The sequence below is a fragment of the Silene latifolia genome, chromosome 7 (assembly GCF_048544455.1).
Source record: "Silene latifolia isolate original U9 population chromosome 7, ASM4854445v1, whole genome shotgun sequence".
NCBI classification, from domain to species: Eukaryota; Viridiplantae; Streptophyta; class Magnoliopsida; order Caryophyllales; family Caryophyllaceae; genus Silene; species Silene latifolia.
The window spans coordinates 105,638,120-105,653,370 of NC_133532.1; positions in this window are offsets into that span (position 1 = coordinate 105,638,120).

Here is a 15,251-nt window from a genome sequence, read left to right on the forward strand (position 1 = left end):
ACGTTTTTGAATATTATGAGTGTCATGGTATTTTTCCAGAATGTTCATGAGTTTAAATTTTGAATTTATTTGAAATTTTTGTGATTTATTTGAAGTTTATGGCATTATATTGTAATTTTAAGTCCTTTTATGAACAATATTAAGAAATATAAGTTAATTATAGTCAATATGTTAGTGGAGACTAATTTTGAGTCCTAAGATGGTTAGGGTAATTAACTAATACATAAATGTGATTTTATGTAATTTATTGTGATTTTAAAAGGTTGAATCACGCAAATCCGTAAAAACCGTTTAATATACGATATTGGCTCCTTAAAGGCGATTTAGCATAAAATTGGGCATGTTCATACATATTATAATGCTTCATTTTATTTATGATTGTCATAATTTTATTTTATGTAATTTTTGAATTATGTAATTTTACTTAGTATGGCCTTAGTTTTTAATTAATATTACCCGAAATGTATGGGAATATCGATTCGGTTGTAATTTATTGTGATCTCGTATCAGCGTTTTGTAATTTAATAGATTTATTTTTATTTTTAATTACAAATGTATAATAGGAAATTATGTAATTTGTTATGTAATTTATTTATTCCGGAGATCCTTGAAGACGGTGCCACTCAAGAAGGCGATCCATTAAAGACGGTGTTACCTCGAGATGCGTGCCAAAACCGAAGCTCAAGGGACCAATGGAGTTGGTTTCCGAATTTTTAATAGTTTATTAGATTTACTATTTTTAGGAAGGCCATACTAGGATTTTTTTTATGCTTTGCATTTTATTTATATGTTGCATGCATCGCTAAATCGCTATAACTAAACATGCATTTTTAATCGAGTTTATCGACCGTGTCAATTAAAATTATCGTAGTTCACCGCTTTAGTTCACTTAAAACGTGATAGATAATAAATTGACATGACCTCTCGCTAAAATAAACAATTGAGACTTACCCTTAGCAAAAAGTAGAAACCATGAAAACCTATTTCGTGAGGGAGTGCACTCGGCTTTACCGGGGTATAAACCTTGTTACGTAGGGGAAATGGGTGATAAATGTCTACCAACCGAATTTATAAAGATGAGGGTTGTTTTCGGCTTTACCGATGCCCAAGTTGATGTAAATTTGGATCATGGACACATTTATTCGAAATTTGGGTTGAACTCAACGAAAGTATTCTCGACGGTTGCCGGATGTGTTTCGGCTAAAGATAAATATTAATGTAATTTTATCGACCAAGAGTTCTAAAAGTAGAATCGATTAAAGAGTTAATCCACCGAGTTATATTGATGAGGGTTGTATTCGGCTTTACCGATGCCCAAGTTAATATGAATTTGGATCTTGGAATCATTTATCATAGTTGGGTAGATGTCACTATGTAAATGCTTCACTTGTTATTTACAAGTATTAATAAAACGATAAATGTTAAGTTTTCCACTATTCCGTTATCATATTGTTCTATTTCTTTACCACAATTCATATACAATATCATTTCGATTTTGATTCAAATCTCCATTAAAACATCGTAACTGACAAATATGAATTTTTCTTCTAAAAACCTCGTGTTATCCATTGGAAGGATCTCTTGTGAAAAGTATAGATTAAAGTTATTCATTATCAAACAGGCTTTTTGATTCTTGACTAAACACATCTACTTACAATGGATTGTTTCTCACATGCTTAATTGAGTTAAGTACCTTGAAACGATAAATTATTTTGGTGATTAGATTTGTTAGAAATCGTAATTGACCAAAATATCGCAACCACTTCAATGAAAGTTTTAAGACTAAACAAACGAATGAAGAGTAGTTTTCATGAATTTCAATTTTGCTTCTCTTAGCAAAGACTCATTGAAATGAGTGAGAGCATTCTCTTAAACCGTTAAGAAAAGGACGAAGTTCAAAGAAGTAAAATTAGAATGGAATTGATACAAGGTAATGTTAAAAGTAAAGTTATTGAGAATAACGATACTAAACCTATCAATCCCGGCCGATAAAGTTTCCATTGTCTTAATTGTTGGACGCTAGAAAGCAAACTACTCCAAATTATTGAAGAATCAACAAGTTACTTGTGGGACATCTAATGGAACCTTCGTCTTTAAATGTTTATTTGATTGACATAAATTTTGCTAGTATTACTTCGTCAATATTAGAAACCGGTGGTGGTTTTCATCATTGTACTTGATACATAGGATAATTAGAATATGACGACTAGCAACAATGATGTTGAGAGATAGAGTCATTGTGTAATCAATCTAGTTTTGGGTTTATAGTTGTACTTAATTATGACTATTAAGTGCATAAACTCTAAATAAGAATATAAACTTGTTAAGATACAAAAGAGGTTTCACTTTTGTGACCCTATACACCACGATTTGATGTATGGCTAGCCCATTATCAAGGTGATTATATTCTAAACCAAACTAGAATGATATATCATGTAGATGATGCAAGACTCAAATTGGTAACCCAAGATTAAACCTTAAATTCTCGAATGATGAACGCAAAGAGTTATCGAGTACTCTTGAAACCATTAGATCATATGGTATATGCGTATCTTGTATTCAAGGCAAGATGTCTCGTGCCTTTTGGTTGAAAAGGAGATCGAGGTTGTAAATCATTGATCCAAAATAGGTTGATCATTTTCTTTTACCAACGATTTAAGTTGACGCTAATGTGTTCACTTAATAAGGTAAATAGAGAAATCTTTGAAGAAATTCAAAGAGTTCATGGAATCACGATTTAGTCGTGATGGGATTATCAAAGTAAAGACTTTGATATAAGCCAAATGAAATGTGATATAGTATCACAAGTTAATCTCTCTTAGCACGCATTATGCAATAATATGTGGTTGGATAAGAAATCAAACGCTATTCGATATGGTTTGGACTTCAATCAAGTTACCTTGAGTTACTTGAACCTTTTGGGGAATTTTATCATTTTGTCTAAATTATTTTTCCACTAAATTTAAAACGATTCATATGAGATATGAAATGGTAGGGTACCATGTTTGTAAGTTTTCAAAAGAAACAAGTGCTCATTTTTCCTTACTATAATCACGAGTACAACAGGTTTGTGGCTCGTGAAGCTGTCTTTCTAAAATACAAGTTTATTTCTAGAAGACAGAGTGGGAGAAATTATTCAAGAGCCACAAAGAATGTTATGAAGAAACAACGTCTTACACAAAACGTTTCATGTGAAAGACCCAAGAAAGACCAGTTTCTTGCGACATAACATTCTTTGTGGCTCTTGAGAAATTATTCAAGAGCCACAAAGAATGTTATGATTCAAGACCTCGCTCTCTCTCATAAAACACACCCTCACCAGTCACTGTCATTATATCACTCCCTCAAACTCACTCTCTCACTTCCGTCTCAACTTTTATCTCTCGTAAATCTCATGAATTCATAGTCCCTATAATTTCTCTCGATAATGTTTACCCAATTGTCAATTTCTCTCACTATCAACTATATATGTTTGTTTCATTTTTTGTTCATGTTTCTGTGAGTTTTTTTTCTATTCAATTTCTCATAGATCCGACTTTTGTTTTTATAAAAGTTGATTTTTTATTTTTTATAAAAATTATTAGTGAATATCATAGATCTAATGAGTATTGCTTTTTTAAATAAAATTACTCAATATAAGTAAGTACTCATCCCTCCTATCCGGAATAACCGTCTCATTTGTCATTTCCGTCTATTTATATAACTGTCCCATTTATCATATTTGGACATGTTTAATGACTTCCCTACCCTTGGCTCTTTTCTTTATTTACGACCCCAACCACCCCTAACTCATCCTATTAGTAAACTTTTCATTATTTAACTCTGTTATATTCTTACCCATATACAATACTTTTCATTATTTAACTTCATTCCTTAATTTTCGTGTCATTGTTCAAATGTGACAGTTATTCCGAATAGGAGGGAGTATGTGTTTTTAAATAATATTCTTTTTACTTTATTTCGTTACCTATATTACGTTTAAATTATTTTTTTCATTTATTCAAAACTTATTTTCTTTAATTTAAAAAAAATCCCATATTTTGAATGTAATCTTCCGCTTTTTTGAAGTTTTTTTTTTAATTTTTTTTTTGACAAAACAATAGAATATTTCTAAGAAATCAAATCTATTAAATTTAAATGACTTGGATATTTTCTGAAGAATATTTATCAATTAAATTCCTAAATCTTATTTTTATATAAGTTTTTTATGGTTTAATGGCATGTTTTTCATGTATTGAGTTAGAGGATTTTTAAAGAGAATTTTTTTGAAATAAATTGTTAAATTTAGCTTTCGGATTTTTTTGAAGATTTTAAAACAATTGTTTCAAAAAAAAAAAGTAATTTTTAGATGTTAAATATTTGTAATCACTTTCTTGAGATCATTTAAAAGAATTAGATTATATTAATTCAAATTAGATTAGCTTAGATTATACGGAGTATTAATACATTGATTTTATTATAAAAAAAAACGTGCAAAATAAACTCAAAATCGTTTTCTTCGGAGTAATTTTTCAGATTTGAATTGGGTGGAGGAGAGGAGATTAGAGGAGAGAGGGTAATTAAATGGTGTATAGAATGTGGTGGGTCACTGCGTCCTATATGCTGCCAAATTTCTGAAAATTTTCAACCAATGGGAAGCCTTGAAAAAACCTAGCTTTTATACTAGGTAGATTGTATGAGCAATATAAGTACAAAAGTATAATGGTGTAGCCATGCATAATGTCTTTAATTTCCAGCAGCTTTCATATTGTTTATTTTCTTTTTTCTTACCCCTCTTTCCGTATTAATTTACGTATTATTTTTGTTGTTTTGTTCCTATCCTTGCTTCTCACCCATATTACTTTGCTTATTAAGTTGTTCTGAAGATTGTTCTCATCGTGCTTGATACTTCACATTTGGTATATAACTTATAAATAGTGTTTTTAGAGGTATCATATCTTTAAGCTTATTATGTACTAAAAAAAAATTAAAAGCTCGCTCTAAAAGGCACCTTAGCCTAAACCATAAAAATAGTACTCCCTCTGCACAATTGTTTTCACCCCATTTTTCTAATATATGTGAGGAGTATTTTATTGAAATGGAGTGAAAATAGGTGTGTGGAGGGGGAATAACTAAAAAGTCACTTTAACGATATTACCCGGGAAATCTAGTATATAATTAAAACATGAACTTTTCAAGCTCTCACATTAAAAGTTGAGATTCAAGTAATATTAAAGAGTTCGACTCTTAAAAACTACTTATAAAAAAATAGTTGTTAATTATATACGTAAAAATAACTTGAAACTTTAGATAACTTTTAAGATTTAAGATTTGTTTATTAGCAATAAGATCACATAAAATTAGTTATAACAATTGAGTTTTTACTATTTTCTTAGTCCAAAATATTTTAGCTATAACGATCTTCTTGGTTGCCTCTGGCCTGATAAGTGATTCACACCATGTTTCGATTATAAATTTGCCTAGGTGCGTAACAATGAGGAGTGTGCCATTACAGAATCCTTTCGACGGATTTATGTTCTTGAGGAACATAACTGGCAGCCCTAATGACACAAATACAACAGTTAATTTAGAGTTCGGAGTGTTATATAACATGTACAAATTTGCAGAATTAAATTCGAAATTCTATCCAACCAGTTTAGTAAATTGCACAAACAAATACTTAATAATAATTATAAGAGTGGTAAACATTAAATAAAACAGGGGAAGGTAATGTAGATGGTAGGAAATTAAGCGGTCGATCTAGAAAGGTAAATAAGAGTGATTGTAAGAACCCGTTAAAAGTTAGGGTTGTTCAGTGGGTTGGGCTGGGGTGCGGGTCGGGCTCGCAATAGACCAGCCACGGCACGAACATGAGACCGGGTCGGGCTGGCCAGTTTCTTCGTTCCATCCCAAGATCAACCCACTGAGTAGCGGGTTAGGCTGGACCTTCTTTGTTTAGTGTGACCAAAAAGGTCACTGGTTCAAATACCACCACCCCTCATTTTTTATTATGTCTGTCATTAAATTAGTGAGAGACGGTCTCTCATGAGATCTACTGTCTAGCACAAAAACTCTAAAGAAACGGTCTCTCAATAACATTATTGAGAGACCTCTCACATGATGGGGTGAAGACCCACTGAATTTCTTTTTTCTTATTATGTCTGCTATTAAATTAGTGAGAGACGGTCTCTCATGAGACCTACTGTCTAGTTAGAGGGAAATGTTGGAACCATTTCTAGGGAGGCATGTCGTTGCATTTACAATTCAAACCCAAAAGACATTCATGTAAGAGGCGTATTAGAGTATTAAATTATTCTTGGAATTCCAACTATTGGCTTAATCTTCTGGTTGAGATAGTTTCTTTACACATGTAAATGCCAACGCATTATACGAACTCAAAACCTAAGGAAAATACTATGTATAGTATAAGAACTTTATAGTCATATAAATCATTTCATAATTACGAGTTAAAACCTTGACGTACCTGCTTATTACTTTTGAAATTATGTTACATGTGCCATGGGCGACTAAAAAAGTATAGATTAGGATTTAGAAAAAAAATTACAAATTGTCACATGCGAAGCACGGGCATTTCAACTAGTATCTATAATTGTAAATGAATTTTTCTTGTATACTAGGAATCTCAAACCATGATCTGACATTTTGGGTCATTCTTGTATTGCAATCTTCATGCGACTTTAGAGGGGATGTATTTTATGATTCATTGTAAAAGGAAAAATACCTCTTACTAGCTCTGAAGATCGTTGACAAATAACTTTTATCCAATGAAGTAATGTGCGAAGAACTATCAGCAAAATACTCTTCTCTATATTAAGACTAAAACTAAACCCAGGATTAACTAAAAAATCCCATAAATAAAAAACTGAAAAACGATTCTCCAAAAAAGTGAGACTTTTATTGACTAGATGATAGATATGCATATTGTTCACTGAAAGATCAAACAATGTTCATGCTTACCATCGATTGATTTTCAATAGGACCCTCATTTGATGAATGAAGGTTAGAGTTTTTCTTAAGACAAATGAGGGAGCGGGAGTTTTATTTTTGACTAGAACAATTCTCAAGTGAAATTTCTAATGAAGAAAATTGGTGGTCTCCCATTTATTATGTTAAGAGTAGTTGAGCTTATTATCTACAAAAAGATATTGGGCTTATTTCAATATTTTGTAGATAAAAGGAAAGCGGGAACTCAGAAGCTGAGAGTCACATGAGCTCAGAAGGAGGATAAGAAATTGTTGACGATTGTTTAACCGTTTCCCTCTAAGGAAGTAGTTGGAAAGAATCGGCTAAGGGTGTCTACATAAAGAAGCATTCTCAAAAGCAAATGACATACACACAACTCAAACAATTACAACTTAGACTATCTTTATATAATACCTGACATTTGTGGAACCCGTACTTAGACCTTGGCACACGTGAGAGGAAGGAAAAGACAGCCTTACACTTTACCTAGCCTATACCGTGCGGTGTTGCAGCGGATCGAGTGGGTTTACTCGGTCGAGTGAAAGGTACACTCGACCGAGTGCGTCCACTCGACCGAGTGGAATTGGCATTCGGTCGAGTGTCACTGTTTTCAGAATACGGGATTTACCCCCTTTCTTCCCTAACCCTAAAATCATTTCCCACCTTCCTCCTTATCTCTCCAAACTCTCTCCCCTCTTTCTAAAATGCTTCATTGCCCTTTCTTTGGCCTTCAAGCTTGGATTAATGGTGGAACATGCCTCCTATACCCTGATCTACCTTTGTAAGTAGAAATCTCACCTTTCCCCTTTTGTCTTTTGAGTAAATTCGAGTTAGGGTTTATTAAGAGAGATTGATTAGTATTTAATTATGTAAAATAAATAGTTACTGACTAATAAAAAAAGGTTTTTATGTTGTATTATAGTATAGAGTGAATTGTGATAGTTATTACATGATTTATGTAGGATGAGACGGTTTTATGAGATGAATACTTGGTGATTTCGATTAGCTTGAGGTATGCTTAAAGGTAGGTTATCCTACTCGGTTTCAATGTTGTATAAGCATGTTTGTATGTCTTCCCTCGTCATATGCATTCATAAATTGGTTAGTATGTCATGTGGGTGTTGGAAGGGTTGTTGCTCATAACATGGGAGATAGAGTTCATGAATTGGTCATATGCTTAATGTGGTTCTTCCACTTTATATGTATAATTGTGAATGAATTGTGTTGGAGGATTTGTGGATGTTGTTGGTTCTCGTTTTGGAGACGTAAGATGGTTGGGAGACCGTCTTACGCTTAAGTCGCCTCTTGGAGCTTCCCACTCCAAGAGGAATGTACACATTAATGGCTTGAGTCACAGAGGGACGCGTGTGGTTGAAACACAACGTCTGGCAGGGGATCCGGTTGGCTTCCGGACCTGGTACGTCTGATGATAAAATATTTTGGATCATTAATAAAGGTCATAAAATATTTTGAATCATTAGCATTCATGTCCGGACAACAAACATCCGTATATATGATTTCTAATAGGCTATAACTTCTCTTTGCACCTTTCTTAGACATGTTAGTTTGCTTACCCTTAATGCAACTAACACAAGTATCAAAATCAGTAAAGTTTAAAGTATTAAGTACTCCATCCTTTACTAACCTTTTTACCATCTCAATGGAGATATGTCCAATCTCTGGTGCCACAAAATAGAGGAATTATCATTCATAATACAACGTTTTAAAACAACATTGACATGCATAGAATTATGAGTATTATTATTTTGCAATTCAAGACGATATAAATTATCAGACAAAATAACATAACCAATAATTTCAAAATTTCTGAGAATACTGTAGATACCTCATTTCTGCACCTCCTGCAAACCACCCGGTGATGATTGGGCCGCATGTTTGCTACGCGGAACGATTTGTGACAGTTCGTAAGTTTATCGTCAAGTGATTGCTCAAACACTAATGTCTACCTCTTAGTTGTCATATACGCGCCGATACGGTCGTTTTGACAGTAATTAGAGTACATTTGGAGTCCGGGCCTAAAACCGTCTCCATTTTCCGATAACCGTAAAATCCCTAGTCAGAATGTTCTATCCGGATATTTCTATTCCATATTTTATAAATATTTCACAATCTTTATTCTTTGGTAAACAATTTTCCGTAATATTCATACAAAATATTAAGGAAAACCAAATTATTCCGTCCTTCCATAACTTAAACACGGAAATCTTTCTTCCGCAGAAGGAAACCACCTGGGAATAGACGCAGCAGGTGCTGCGCCTCTTCCAAGAATCGCAGACTGCTGCGCCTCTTCCCAGGTCCTTTTCTGCGTATTTTTCGTATCTTTTTCATATCTTTCCGAGATTCACTTCCAAAGTCTCTCCGAAAACCCTATTCCTTCACGTGATTAGTATAAATAGGAGCCTTCGCCTCTCATATTTCTCACGCGAGTGTCCGCCCTTCTCTTCTCCCTTTGCATTCTAGACCTTTGTTCTTACTTTTTGGCGTCTACGTGCTTGAACATTCGACAACGTAAGCTCGGATCCTTCTGAGTACCAGCCTCGTTTGCATGACCGACCAATTTGACCAACTCCACATCAATCAACTTAATTAATCTAATCGTTTTTCCTCTTACGAGGGCACTTTCGTCTACATTCGAGTCGAGCATCACTAATCGATAACTTAGTTCATCTCGTTTCGTCAAACATTTAAGTCTGAGGGTGTAAATCTCTCTTTTATTTATTGTTCTTTACTTTTTGTATCATCATTAATGTAAAGTTTATGTCGAAAACATCTCTTAAAACCGATTTCTAAAACCGTGCTTCAAAACCTCTTTTTACGGATTTCCAGAAGACAAACCGTCGAGAAAGGACGCAGCAACTACTGCGCCTCTTCGAAGAAACGCAGTTCCTGCTGCGCCTCTTCGTGAGGCTGCCGCAGTTCCTGCTACCTTTCTTCTTCCTTCGTCTTCTGTAATTCGTCAATCTGTGTTTGTTTTCGTTTGTTTTCTTTAATTCTTCGATACAATAGTCTAATAATTTCATGTATATTATTTATCATTCATTCACACGTATAATTCATCATTAAATCCGACTTAAATCCCTTATAATCTCATATTTGCGGGTTTTCGTCATTAAATTCAACCCGGATTGTAGGAATTCGATTTGTTCATATCGGGTTTCTGGAATTCGATCTTTGATATATTTTCATCTGTCTTTTGTCGTATTCGTCATTAATTTGTCGTTAATTCATCTTATTTAACCTATTTTGTTCACCAATGTCACTAATCAATCGTTCATTCATGTAATTAATCCGTTTGCATCCGTCTCATCCATGTTTTATTGCTTTTATGACCATTAATCACATGTAAATAACCTATTAATCATTTTCATACGAGTAAATATATTAATTATCCATTAAAATCACCAATTTACATTAACGATTTGCGATTCGGCTTTGACAGAACTCACCCTTGGAAAGACGCAGACATCGATGCGCCTCTTCAGAGGCGATCTCTTGCGCACTGTTCCAAGATGATTTCTGTCTCTGAACTCCGTTGTTGCTTGACCTAGTTTAATTAGCTTACATATAATTGACTATTACTCGTATTATCGCCCACTGATTCGTTCGTTAATTCTTTCTCTTATTCTTTTTCTCAAATTATCCGTTTCAAAGGTATTTTCGACATAAATCAATGAAACCCGATGTAATTATTGTAATTTTTATTGTAATTTTATATCATTGTAATATTTATCGCATTTGTATGATTTATTTACGTGTTTTCACATGTAATTGAGCATTAAATCCTACTGCGACCCAATTGTATGCTAAATTAATTGTTCACCGTTAATCTTCACATGCTAGGATTAAAACTTGGATGTTGCATTGCATGCATATAATCGACGATGTATCGAGTATAGATGATGTCCCTAATCATTAGTAGAGGCCGCTATCGAGGCGGGCGAGATTAGGTGTTCGATCAAAAGAGCTTCCTAATACGTACCCTCACCCCTTACTCCAGATCTCTCTGTGAACATCCGTGTTCATTGGCATCCACGAGAGTCATTCTAGACATAGAATGCTAAGGGTAACGATTGCTTAGTGTTCATGTCTCTACTTTGTGTCTTGACATGGCACGAGGTATTCGAACGGTTCCAATTTCCCATAAAAATTGGTGGCGACTCCACAAAATGCAAACGCTTGTTCTCTCTCCCAAGCTCCCCCGTGGGCCCCCGTTGTCCACAGTTTGGCGACTCCGCTGGGGATAATACACTTACGTGTACCCAAAAAGGTGAAACTTGAACAAGGTTAGGGAATAGTTTGTACAAGACAATTGTCGGTTTTCATAACTCGGTCTTCCTAGACCGTTTTATTCGGCCTTCCTAGGCCCAACCCAACCCATTCGACCAATCGTCCCGTCTAAACGGTCCTAATTCTTATTTGGGCCTAAGGATGGATAGCGATTGACGTCATCCATACCATGATGCTTACTCTTGTTTGTATCAAGGACCTTCACTACTTGAGGAAATGGACTAGGAATCGGCCTTACTCTTGTTTGGTACGAGCCTCTCCACAGACTTCGGGTTTGATTGTTCGGTATGGCAACCCACCCTTTAAACCAATACCCTTTTAAATGCACTCAGCATCCCGTTATAATGCTTGTATGAATGTTTGTACCTTACGTAATCACCATTTCTAAACGAAACCATGACGATTTTTGTAAAAATCAAAACCCTTTTTTAAACAGAAATTTCGAAAAAAGGCCTTTGATTAGCGCAAAACTCAGTCAAAAATCTGTCCGTTTGTCGAGTCAAAATTTGGGCCCAAGCCCATTTCAAAACCTCACTTCGAGTCCACTCCTACAACTACACTATAGTTAACTAGGATACACATTTTCAAAACTTCGTCTTTTCTTCAAAGCTCACTCAACACAAGTGGCACACACCCACTTCAAGAGTCAAAACATTTCGTCTCTTTGCAAGTGTGTTAGAATGGTTGATCGTGCTTTGATTCGTCGTCGATCTCTTATCCAGTTTTCAAGATGCCTGAAAGCGACGTGAACTTCAACCAACTTCAAGATGGTAATGATCGAATCCTAGCCGCACTAGCTCAAATCCAAGTTACTCAAGACCAAGTGTATGATCGCCTTGACACCATCGAGGGCCGGATCTACGCCGTAGAGGGGAGGTTGCCTCCTCACGAAAGTGAAGTAGTGGGTGACTTGGCGAGTGAATCCAAGGACGAAAATCCTCTCATGGGAATGACTGTAGCTGAGAAAAGACTCCAATACTTAGAGGAGCAATTGATGTACCTTAAAGGAGATGACATTTATAGAGAGAACAACCGCAAGTATGAGGCCGTCAATTCCAAATTGCCAACCAACTTCAATATGACGGATATCCCTAAGTTCAAGGGGCACGAGAACCCTTTGAACCACATCCGTGCCTTCAAGGATTATATGTCTATCAAAGGCATCAAATCCGAGATGTTCTTAAGGATCTTTCCTTCATCTCTTGACACCATCCAAAAGCAATGGTTCTACTCTTTAGAACATAAGAAGATCGCTACTTGGGAAGATGCCGCGATCGAGTTTGCTAAGCAATATGCGGATAATGCCGAGATCCAAGTTAACATGCGCACTCTAGAGGTTCTTACCCAAAATGACAAAGAAGGGTTCACCGACTTCCTAAGTAGGTGGAGGAAGACTAGTACCCAACTAGTTGAATGCCCGGATGAGGCTACTCTTGTGGAAATGTTCGTGGACAATCTCAAACCCATCTATGCCAATCATTTGAGATACCAAAACATCAAAACTGGACTTAACCATACTAGGAACAAGGATTGAAGATGACATCCGTAAAGGGCTCTTGTCCAAAACGGTAGGTCGAGGATATCAAGGCTCAACAAGTCGTTCTTACGGCTCCACTAGCAAGACCGATGAAGTTAACCTTCTCGAGCCATCCAAGAAAAGTACCCCACCAAGGAAATTCACAAACCTTGGGGATACTTACTCCAACGCTCTAAAAAGGTTAATGAAGCAAGGCAAACTCCAACCCATAGGACCTACTCCCGAACCCGAAAAGAAATCCAAGTTCTGGGACGAGAACTCGTACTATGAATACCATAGGGGCAAGGGGCATGACACAGAAAAATGCTACAAATTGAAAAATGTGCTTCAAGACATGACTGAAGATGGCCGACTACCAATACCGCCGGGAGGTAAACCCAACAACACTCAGAACCTTCTTGGGATTCTAGTGATCACAAGTGAAGAATCTACCTTAGATTGTTCACACCTCATTTCTCCAATTAAAGATGAGATCCACGCGATTGAGAATGAAGGGTTCTACTCTACTATCTCCCCTACCATTTCTGACTTCATCACATAGGCAAGGAGTGTGGATAGGCAAGTTTGGGAATTGGAAAATGTGGTGACAACCTTACATGACCCCAACGCAACACCTAAGGAGCATGTGCCACTAATCTTCTCTCAAAACGCTACTATGCAAGAAATAGTCGCCGTGGTTGATAAACTAGTCGACCAAATCACGCAATTGGAGGATGAAATCATGAGAATGAGGGGATTAGCTACAATCAATGGAGTATGGGCCGATGACGATGAGGACGAGTATCTCATTGAAAACTCCCTAGTCAAAGAAATAGTCCAAAATGGTGAAGACCAAGATGTGGACCACCTAACCCGTTCGGGCCGTCCATATCAAAGCACTACTCAAAATGGTCTAACCAACGTTGTCACACCAAATGATAACGAAGATGACTCCACGGATCATTTGCTCAAGCAATTACAGAAGACAAAGGCTGATCTTTCAGTCTGGCAATTAGTAGCAAGCTCATTCCCACATCGCCAAGCTTTACTGCAAGCTTTGGCCAAACTAAATGTAGCACATAACTCCACACCCGAAGATGTAGTCAACTTGGTCTTCCAAGAATCACCGAAGCTAAGTAATCCTATTACTTTCTCAGACGAAGATTTTCCACATTTTGGTGCTAGTCACAACTTGGCTCTTTACATCACTGTCATTTGTCTAAAGAAGAACGTGCCAATGACCTTGGTAGATGATGGCTCCGCGGTCAACGTCATACCCCTCAAAACGGCATACAAATTAGGCATGAAAGAGTCGGATTGGACCCCTACCAATCAAGGTGTTCGCGTATATGATGGTACACGACGGAAGGTCATAGGACTCGTTAACCTAACCATAGCCACAGGGCCAATTGAGCGAAAGGTTAACTTCCAAATAGTGGACATTGAAGATTCCTTCAACATACTTCTAGGAAGACCTTGGATTCACGCTTCCAAAGCGATCACATCCACCCTTCATCAAAAGATCAAAATCTCACTAAATGGCAAAGTGGTGACGATCACTTCATCACCCATCAAGGCAATAATCGAAAAGAAGTCGAACAATCAAGTCCTTGTGGATCCAGTATATGAGCTTGGGGGCTTCCAAAGCATAAGCGTCATAGAAAGTGAATTAGAACCCTTATACTACAACCCCTACTCCAACTTGGTGGTCAACCACATACTCAAAGCCCAGGGATACTTCCCTGGAATGCCTTTAAACCCTATCCGAAGAAACACCTTCGCACCATACAAGGAAGGCAACTCAAAAAGGATACCACTTGGACTAAGGTACAAACCCACCAAAGAGGAAGTTCTCGAGATGCTTGCTCAAGTTCAAAACCGTAAGTACGTGGGAGTCCAAATGCGACCCTATCTCCCTACCCTAAACGGATACTTCGTTAAGGAAGGAAGCCTAGAACTCTTTCACGGATTTCCCGAACCTTGGCACTATCTCGCGAGGAAGCTAGCCGGAATCGAGATCTTTCACGATTGCTACTTCATCCCTCCAGAAACGGTCCCTACCGTCAAAGCCCGTCAAGCACCTTGTTTAGACGAACAAGCTGTTAGTCTATTGTTTGGAGAGGATCGATTTGTTAGAGCCCCGCAGGATGAGATCATTACCATGATACTTCAAGACGATCACTTCAACCCTACCGCGTTGATCACAGAAACAAACGCGAATCAGCAGAAAGGTTGGAGAAAATCAATCAAGTGGACCAACAATCAAGGAAGACTCTTCAAGCTCACCACTGGAGAAGGAGAGATGTTCAAAGGAGAACCAGAAGATGATGAATTCGAGTCGGAGTCGGAGTCGAAGTCAGAGTCAGAGTCAGAGTCCAGAGAAGTCACTAGGGAGTCTCCTCCTGTCGTCATCCCCATTCCCTTTGTTTCTCCTAGCTTAGCCTCAAGTAGTAACAGTAGTCCG